This window comes from Gossypium arboreum, chromosome 3 (assembly GCF_025698485.1).
Source record: "Gossypium arboreum isolate Shixiya-1 chromosome 3, ASM2569848v2, whole genome shotgun sequence".
Classification (NCBI taxonomy): Eukaryota; Viridiplantae; Streptophyta; class Magnoliopsida; order Malvales; family Malvaceae; genus Gossypium; species Gossypium arboreum.
The window spans coordinates 23,770,870-23,778,971 of NC_069072.1; the positions used below are offsets into that span (position 1 = coordinate 23,770,870).

The window sequence follows — 8,102 nt, forward strand, 5'->3', positions numbered from 1 at the left end:
GTTCCTAATTCTTGTTTTGATATCCCAGGATACTGATTCAAGATAAGCTCTTATTTAGAGGAGGAATAGACCCTATCTAAGTGTACATTTTCCATAATTAAGCGGAGTAGATTGTGCGCCTAGACATAGGGTGACAAGATTTTTTTAGATTAGGGTGAAACCTAATAAGAGGATCCATAGATCGAGTTAATGCAACCCTAGGGTGTTAATTAGAGAAAAGTCTCAGTTGTTCAATCTAGGGATTAGACGTTATTAGTCCTGAATAGGGATAATAACATAACTTAGGGATTCTATGGGACAAGTTAAATGAATAAATCGTCCAATTCGGAGCCAGAATAACAAGAAAAGTCTAGGTGGATTTTTCCTTAGGTATTGTCTTAATTCAATCGTTTTCCAAAAGTAATCCCCCAATTCTACTTTCTGTGAATTCTTAGTTTAGTTAATTAGTTAGTTAAAACAAACCATCTTATTCTTAGGCTAAATAATAAAAAGACAGTCATTACTAGTACTTTTAGTTCTTTTGTGTTCAACAATCCGGTCTTCCTAAAACTATACTATTGTTTGATAGGTACACTTGCGTACATCGTGATAATAGTTAGTTTCAAGAATGATTCTTTATAAATATTTACAACCTGTCACACGAAAATCGCGATCAAGATTTTGGCGCCGTTGTCGGGGAACTAAGATATTAGGAACACTCAATTTTTATTACTTTAGCCATTTATTTTTCTTGCAATTTAATTTTAATTATTATTATTATTTATTAATTTACTTATTCTTTCTCTTGGCAGGTTTTTATAATTTATGACTAGAAGAAACCCGTCAGGACCACTACTTTTTGACGAAGAAATCGATTGCACAGTTCACGAAACCAAAGAGAAATAAGGCGAAGTGTAAGATAAATAGAGAACGAGCAAGAGAACGATACTCAAACCCCAACCAAAGAGATGGCTGAAAACCAAGACAATCAGCTACCTCCTGTGATACACGTTGAACTAGCAAATCAGAATCTTGTTCCTCGTACTATGTATGATTATGCTAAACCTACTTTAATAGAAGCTGAGTCAAGTATAGTTAGGCCTGCTATTGCTGTAAATAATTTTGAACTAAAACCTAACACTATTCAAATGATACAGCAATTTTTTCAGTTTTACGATGTCATTCGTCTTCGGTTATTCCCTTTTTCATTAAGGAACAAAGGTAAACAGTGGTTGAACTCGTTACCACAAGGCTCAATTGTTACTTGGGAACAAATGACTGAAAAATTTCTATTAAAATATTTTCCGCCGGCTAAAACGACCAAATTACGTAATGATATCTCTTCGTTTGTGCAGATGGACTTAGAAACTTTTTACGACGCATGGGAGAGATACAAGGACTTACTGAGAAGGTGCCCTCACCATGGGTTACCGCTTTGGCTACAAGTTCAAACATTCCATAATGGCCTAAATCCTTCGACTTGACAAATGGTTGACGCAGCTGCTAAAACTGAAAATATGGTACAACCTACTTTGCAGGAAATGAGTCTGAAGGAAGCACATGAGTCATTCTCAAGTAGTAGAAGAGGACCTATTCATGAAGATCGAATGCTACAAATCGAAGAGCTAGATAAATGGCAAACACATAAACTGAGAACACATGATAAACCAAAACTATGCCAGAACGAGCTCAACACCTTCCCACATCAACTTAAGGTTGGAGATAAAGTCTTATTAGATGCCGCAGATCCTCACATTGTCACTACCACACCGAATGAAGAAATCCCTCTTATAGTACTTAGCATTTTCCAATTCGGTACAGTCGAGCTAAGTCATCCCAAGTTCAGCACTTTTAAGGTAAACAACACCCGTCTAAAACCTTATTTTGATGAGAATGATAGCAAGAATGAGGAGTATAAGTTCTTCGAACCACCGTGACCATTCAATGGAGAGGTAAGTCGAGCTTAGACTATAAATAAACACTTTTCAGGAGGCAACCCGAGCACTAACAATATTAATTTGTTTAAATTTTAGTATTTAACACCTAACTTACTAACAGAGATCTTGAATACAGGTTTTTCCACACAGACATGGCCAAGCACACGGGCATGGTTTGGGCCATGTGAAAATAGGGCAAAGATTTCCTCAACACGGGCTACGATAAATCGCCACAGCCATGTGTCATGGCAGTTGGTGAACCTGCCAAAACAACACGGGCGTGTGACACGCCCGTATCTAGAACCCGTGGTCAAACCTATTAAATGAACAGGCGTGGGCCTACATACACGGGCGTGGGAGAAGCGAACGAAGCCAGGCACGGTCTTGCGACACGGTCGTGTGCACCCACACGCCCAAAGAACACTGGCATGGACTAAAAGTCAGACATGTCCAAATTCAAAATTCGAGAGTCACACAGGTAAAATTGGGGAACACAGGCGTGTTCCATGATCATGTGCCACAAAATCTATAAATAGGCTGCACTATTCATTATCTTCTTCACCCAAAAAAAAAAACCCTAACCCTAGCCGTTGCAAGTCCACACGCCCTCCCCACCACGCCCGTGTGCCGCTTCTAACTGCATTTTCGACACCCAACCTCTCTCTTTTAGCGTTTGTTTACTCATTTTCTCTTTTATTTTACTAATTTATAATGATATTTATCATAGTAATCTATATTTTTCATCTTTCTATCACTCAAATGTCATTTATAGAACAAGTTATCATCTTTTTTTCTTGTTCAAATTCTTATTCATTACATGATTTCTCTACTCCACTTGATTAGTTAAAAGTGCATATTCATGGTTAGGATAGTTGAAATACTCATGCCTCTTGTGTTGACATTTATGTTCATTCGTATAGTATGATGCATTCCATTCTTTGCCATTTTTACTTATATCACCATGCTAATGCCACAAAAGTAGGCCATTGAACTTATTGTTTTAGCTGAACTTAGTAATTGTGGTTGAACATATTTATGGATTTTCCTTTTCGAATTTAGTCTCATTTTCCCCTGTCTACTCATCAAGACGAATTAATGTTTCCAATTGTAGGCATACAATGTCATCTTCATGTGGTAAAAAGGCTGTTGTCCCTGCTTCAAAGAAAAAGAAGGGAGCGTCATCTTCTTTGGGTCCTACGGTGGAAGTTTGTCACCCATTCCTGAGGTTCCCTATCGGGCCCCAAGAAGAACTTTTCCAAATACTCCAGGTTTGACCTTTAATTGCGTGCCGCTGCATCGATTGGGCTGCAGTAGAACAAGTTCAATTGGCTGATGCGATTCGGACCCTCTTAACCATCGACCCTTGGGAGCTTTTCTTTGGGATCATCGAGCCGACGTATCTCAAGCTCACGATGGAATTATGCTCCAGATTTCATCTTCAGACCTTGTTGATGAACTACGATGATCCCGACACGGTGCAATTTCGCCTAGGTAGATTAGTCTGCCAGCTCAGTGTCCCAAAATTCGGTACTGCACTGGGTTTATATACGGAGGAATTCAAAGAAGAGAATGACTTACATGCTCTCAACTGCCACATCCATCATTCTCCTTCATGGTGCTGGGACGCACTAGTACCAGGCGTGGCCGCTTACAATCCTAGCCGTTCCAAGGCATTGGCTCTCCCTCCATCTCTAAGGTACCTACACGTAATTTTGGCTCACACAATAATAGGAAGGTGAGAGAGCACTGGCATCGTCAATACTCACGACGCCTATTTTCTATGAGGTATGTCGTACAGGCATGTCATCGACTGTGCTTATTTATTACCCTCGCCATTCAACACCAGACGGAGCGGTATAGGAAGGGGGTCATCTCCATTGGCCCCTATGTGACACGATTGGCTCGACACTTCGGGCTCCTCAGCACCACGGCCTAAGAATCATCCTTGACCCTCATTGGTCAAATGTCTCCATAAGGCATTGTAACACCCCGTTCCCAATACCGTCGCCGGAGTCGGACACGAGGGGTTCTCAGACCAACTCTCATGTGTCACACAGACTATTTTTCACATTTCCAGTCCAGCTGGCAAACTGCGTCCCTGTCACCTTAAAACTCATATCTCGAGTTCCAGAACTCGAAAACCCGTTCCGTAAATTTTCCCCGAATTTAGACTCATATATCCATCCGTGGATTTATTTCTAAAATTTTTGGTCAGGCCAATTGGTACAGTTTATTAGTTAAAGTCACCCCTGTTTCGGGGTTCGACTACACTGACCTTTGCGCATTACGACCTGGATATCATCTCGTACAGAGCTCCAATGGTCATGACGTTTGTTTCTAATGAAACTAGACTCAAAGGGGAATCTATGCATATAAGGCATGACTTCTAATTGTTTCTGGATAATTTATGGTAAATTTTCAAAGTCGAAACATAGAATCCAGAAACTGTTCTGGCCCTGTCTCACGAAATCTTGAATATCTCTCAAAATACAGCTCATATGGTCGTTTCGTTTCATCCATATGAAAATAGACCCATCAAGCTTCGAGTACGTAATTTTTTTAGCAATTAATTCCACTTCTACTATTTTTAGGGATTTTTCGATCTTATATCGCTGCTGCTTTCCGCAACAGTTACTGCAGTAGACTATGCCAATTTCATGAATCCTTCCTTAGCCTTACTAATCATCCATCATACATGACACAAATTATGGCCACCTTATCAAAATTAAGGTTTCTAAGACTCGTGGCTATAGGTTCTAGCATCCCACTCAAACGACCACATAGGCCATTTTCACATGGCTTAAAGTTTACAACCCAAAATTTAACAAAACAAAATAGCCCATACATGCCAAATGTTCTCCTAAGTTGACTAAGAAGACAATACCAAAAATTGCTCTCCGGTGTGATGACTTCGTTGACGGTTCCGAGCACCCAAAAGGAGACGAGTCCAAGAAACCTAAAATGGGTGACAAGAAAACACCGAGTGAGTTTATAACTCAAGAAGTCATAAGCATTCCACAACCATCCATTAATAAAATTATCATAAAATGAAATAATGAAACAAGGCCAAGTGTTCCGACCATACCGAACTATACCATAGTTCCTTAGACCTTCGGATCAATCTCATACAAAGTCATACATTTACATTGCATATACTATTCAATAGGATATTTGAAGCAATTTCCATACATCATTTCATTTCCGCAACAATCATGCAATCAAATGAACTTTCATCTATTCCACGATACCTTATTTACGGAATGCAATTGAAATCATCACATAGATTTAAATCTTACCAACTCCACCCGAGCACGAACATAGCATCTATTAACCATGAACTCAAGGTACTTACTCTTTCCGCTGTCCATACTCATCTCGATAAAGTCACACCTCCATATAAATATTCAATCGGAGATATGTGTAGAGTTCGCACACATAGTGCTTAATACTCAATCACGCACACTTAGTGCCATGTGATTCAAGCCCGCACACATAGTGCCATATAGTCCAAACTCGCACACTTAGTGCCATACATTACAAGCTCGCACACTCAATTGCCAATCTCATCACCGTACACATCTATTTCTCGCACACTTAGTGCCAAGCAAACTTCCTACACATTTCACTATCTCTTTTACGCTCAACAATATCATCTTTTCATACACATACATTTGTACATATTTCATCTCATTAAACACAATTGCATAGATATTACAATCATTTAAGCAATATCAAATATATGCTTAATGACTTACTTTGTATTGGGTAAAATGGTTCCAACTCGGCTACTCGATGTTCTTTCCTTTGCCTTTGCTTGATTCTCCACCTCTAGCTTCTTGAGCTTAATCAATAAATTAACTAGTTTAACCGTCTTGCCACATATTTATACATGACATCAACTATACTATCATCATTAATTCATCAAATCACAAAATTTTATCTCATGAACATTTAACACTTAACATTTACCCCATCTAGGCCGACTTTGCTAGCACACAAGCCTTTGGTCGAATGTCCTTGACCTATAGTCACCCAAAATTTCTTTGTTCTTTAAAATTCATCCAAGACCAAATTCGCACCTCCAACTAATAATTTAGATACTCTCAAGCTCATTCACAAGTACTATTATATATCACATTAAGCATTAATTATTTTGCAACATGGATTCTATAGCATGGCGAATACTCATGCACATACACATATAACAACAAGAACTCAATGGCACAAAAATCTCCTTTTATTAAACATTCATCTCACTTCTCTTCATGCTTCGTCACAACAACATTAAAATACCAACCAAGAAAGACAACCTCCATGGCGAACTTCATCTCCATCAAATAGCAAAGAAATCTAAGCCATGGGCTAGGTAGGTTTCAAACTAACAACTAAAACATGCATGAATCTTAAGGAATGACATCAAACATACCTCAATCTAGTTGCAAGTATGGCCAAGCTTCTCCAAACCCCCTCTCCCTCACTCACGGCAATACAAAAATTTGAGAAAGGATGAGCACTTTCTTTTTTTTTTTCGGTTCAATTCACGGCAAATGGGGGCATCCATGCTCATCATTTTTTTTCAATTCTTTAATGCTAGCTTTTATTTTATGGCTTCCTACATACACCACTAACCTAACATGTTGGAAACATGTTCCTTTGCCCATAATCTTGTCATGGCGGCCACTATCCTTAGGAAATGGACTATTTGACATGCAACTCCATCTATTTTACTTCATTCTTTTACTAACCTCTTAAAATTAGCCACATATATTTAAATCCTTTCACATGAGTCCTTTTCTTTCAATTCACGCTCAATTTAACTAAATCAAAGAATTAAAATTCACACATGCATTTTCACATATATTTGGCATGGAATAAGGTATTTAAATATTTTGTGACCCAGGTTTGTGGTCCCAAACCACTTCCGACTAGGGTTAAATTAGGGATGTCACAACTCTCCCCACTTAAGAAATTTTCGTCCCGGAAATCTTACAGGTAAATAGGCTCGGGTATCGCACTTTCATAGAGTCCTCAAGTTCCCAAGTGGCTTCTTCAATTCGTGTTTATGCCGAACACCTTCACCAATGGGATTTTCTTATTGCGCAACTCTTTTACTTCGCGCATCAAAATGCGAACCGGCTCTTCTTCATAACTCAAAATAGGCTGAACCTCGACCTCAGATGGAGTGATTACGTGTGTCGGGTCATACCTATATCGTCGAAGCATCGAAACATGGAAAACGTTGTGAATCCTTTCAAGCTCAGGGTGTAAAATTAATCGATGCGCCATCGCCCAACTCGTTCGGATACTTCATACGGACCGATGAACCTCGGACTCAATTTGCCCTTACGACCAAATCTAAGCACCTTCTTCCGGTGAAACTTTGAGAAATACCTTGTCCCCAACCCGATATTCAATGTCTTTTCTTCTCAAATCCGCATACGACTTTTGGCGATCCGGCGACTTTCAAACTTTCATGAATTACTCGAACTTTTCGCTCGGCATCCTTAATCAAATCAACCTCAAGATTTTACCTTCACTAAGTTCACCAGAATAATGGGGTACGGCATTTACGATCGTATAAAGCCTCGTAAGGCGCCATCTTAATACTTGATTGAAAACTGTTATTGTGCTTAATTCAATCAAAGGTAAATACTGTTCCCATGAACCACTAAACTCAAGGATGCAACATCTCAACATATCCTCGAGTATTTGAATTATCCGTTCGGATTGACCATCGGTTTGGGGATAAAAGCGATGCTAAAATGCAGCTTGGTACCCAAAGCCTCTTGCAATTTCTTCCAAAATCGCGACGTAAATCTTGGGTCTCTATCCGACACGATAGAAGTAGGTACCCCATGCAATCGAACAATTTGGGAGATGTATAACTCGCCAACTTATCGAGCGAAAAATCCGCAAGACGGGATAAAGTGAGCCGACTTAGTCGATCTATCCACAACAACCCAAATCGCATCTTTCTTACTCGCCGACACTTTGGTAACCCGGATACAAAATCCATTGTCACTCGATCCCATTTCCATTCGGTATCATGATTGGTCAAGTAATCCGATGGCACTTGATGTTCCGCTTTCTCTTGTTGACATATCGGACACCTTGAAACAAATTGAAATGTCTCGTTTCATACCGGCCACCAAAATTGGCGTTTGGTCATTGTACATTTTAGTACTA

The 8,102-nt window shown here is 39.4% G+C and overlaps 1 non-coding gene across 1 annotated transcript; it reads right to left on the bottom strand.

The window, feature by feature from the left end:
• Nucleotides 1-1,301: 1,301 nt before the first annotated feature.
• Nucleotides 1,302-1,408, bottom strand: LOC128291203 (small nucleolar RNA R71). The gene has a single exon (XR_008280979.1). It is a non-coding gene; the product is annotated as a small nucleolar RNA R71 (small nucleolar RNA).
• Between the last annotated feature and the right edge of the window lie 6,694 nt (nucleotides 1,409-8,102).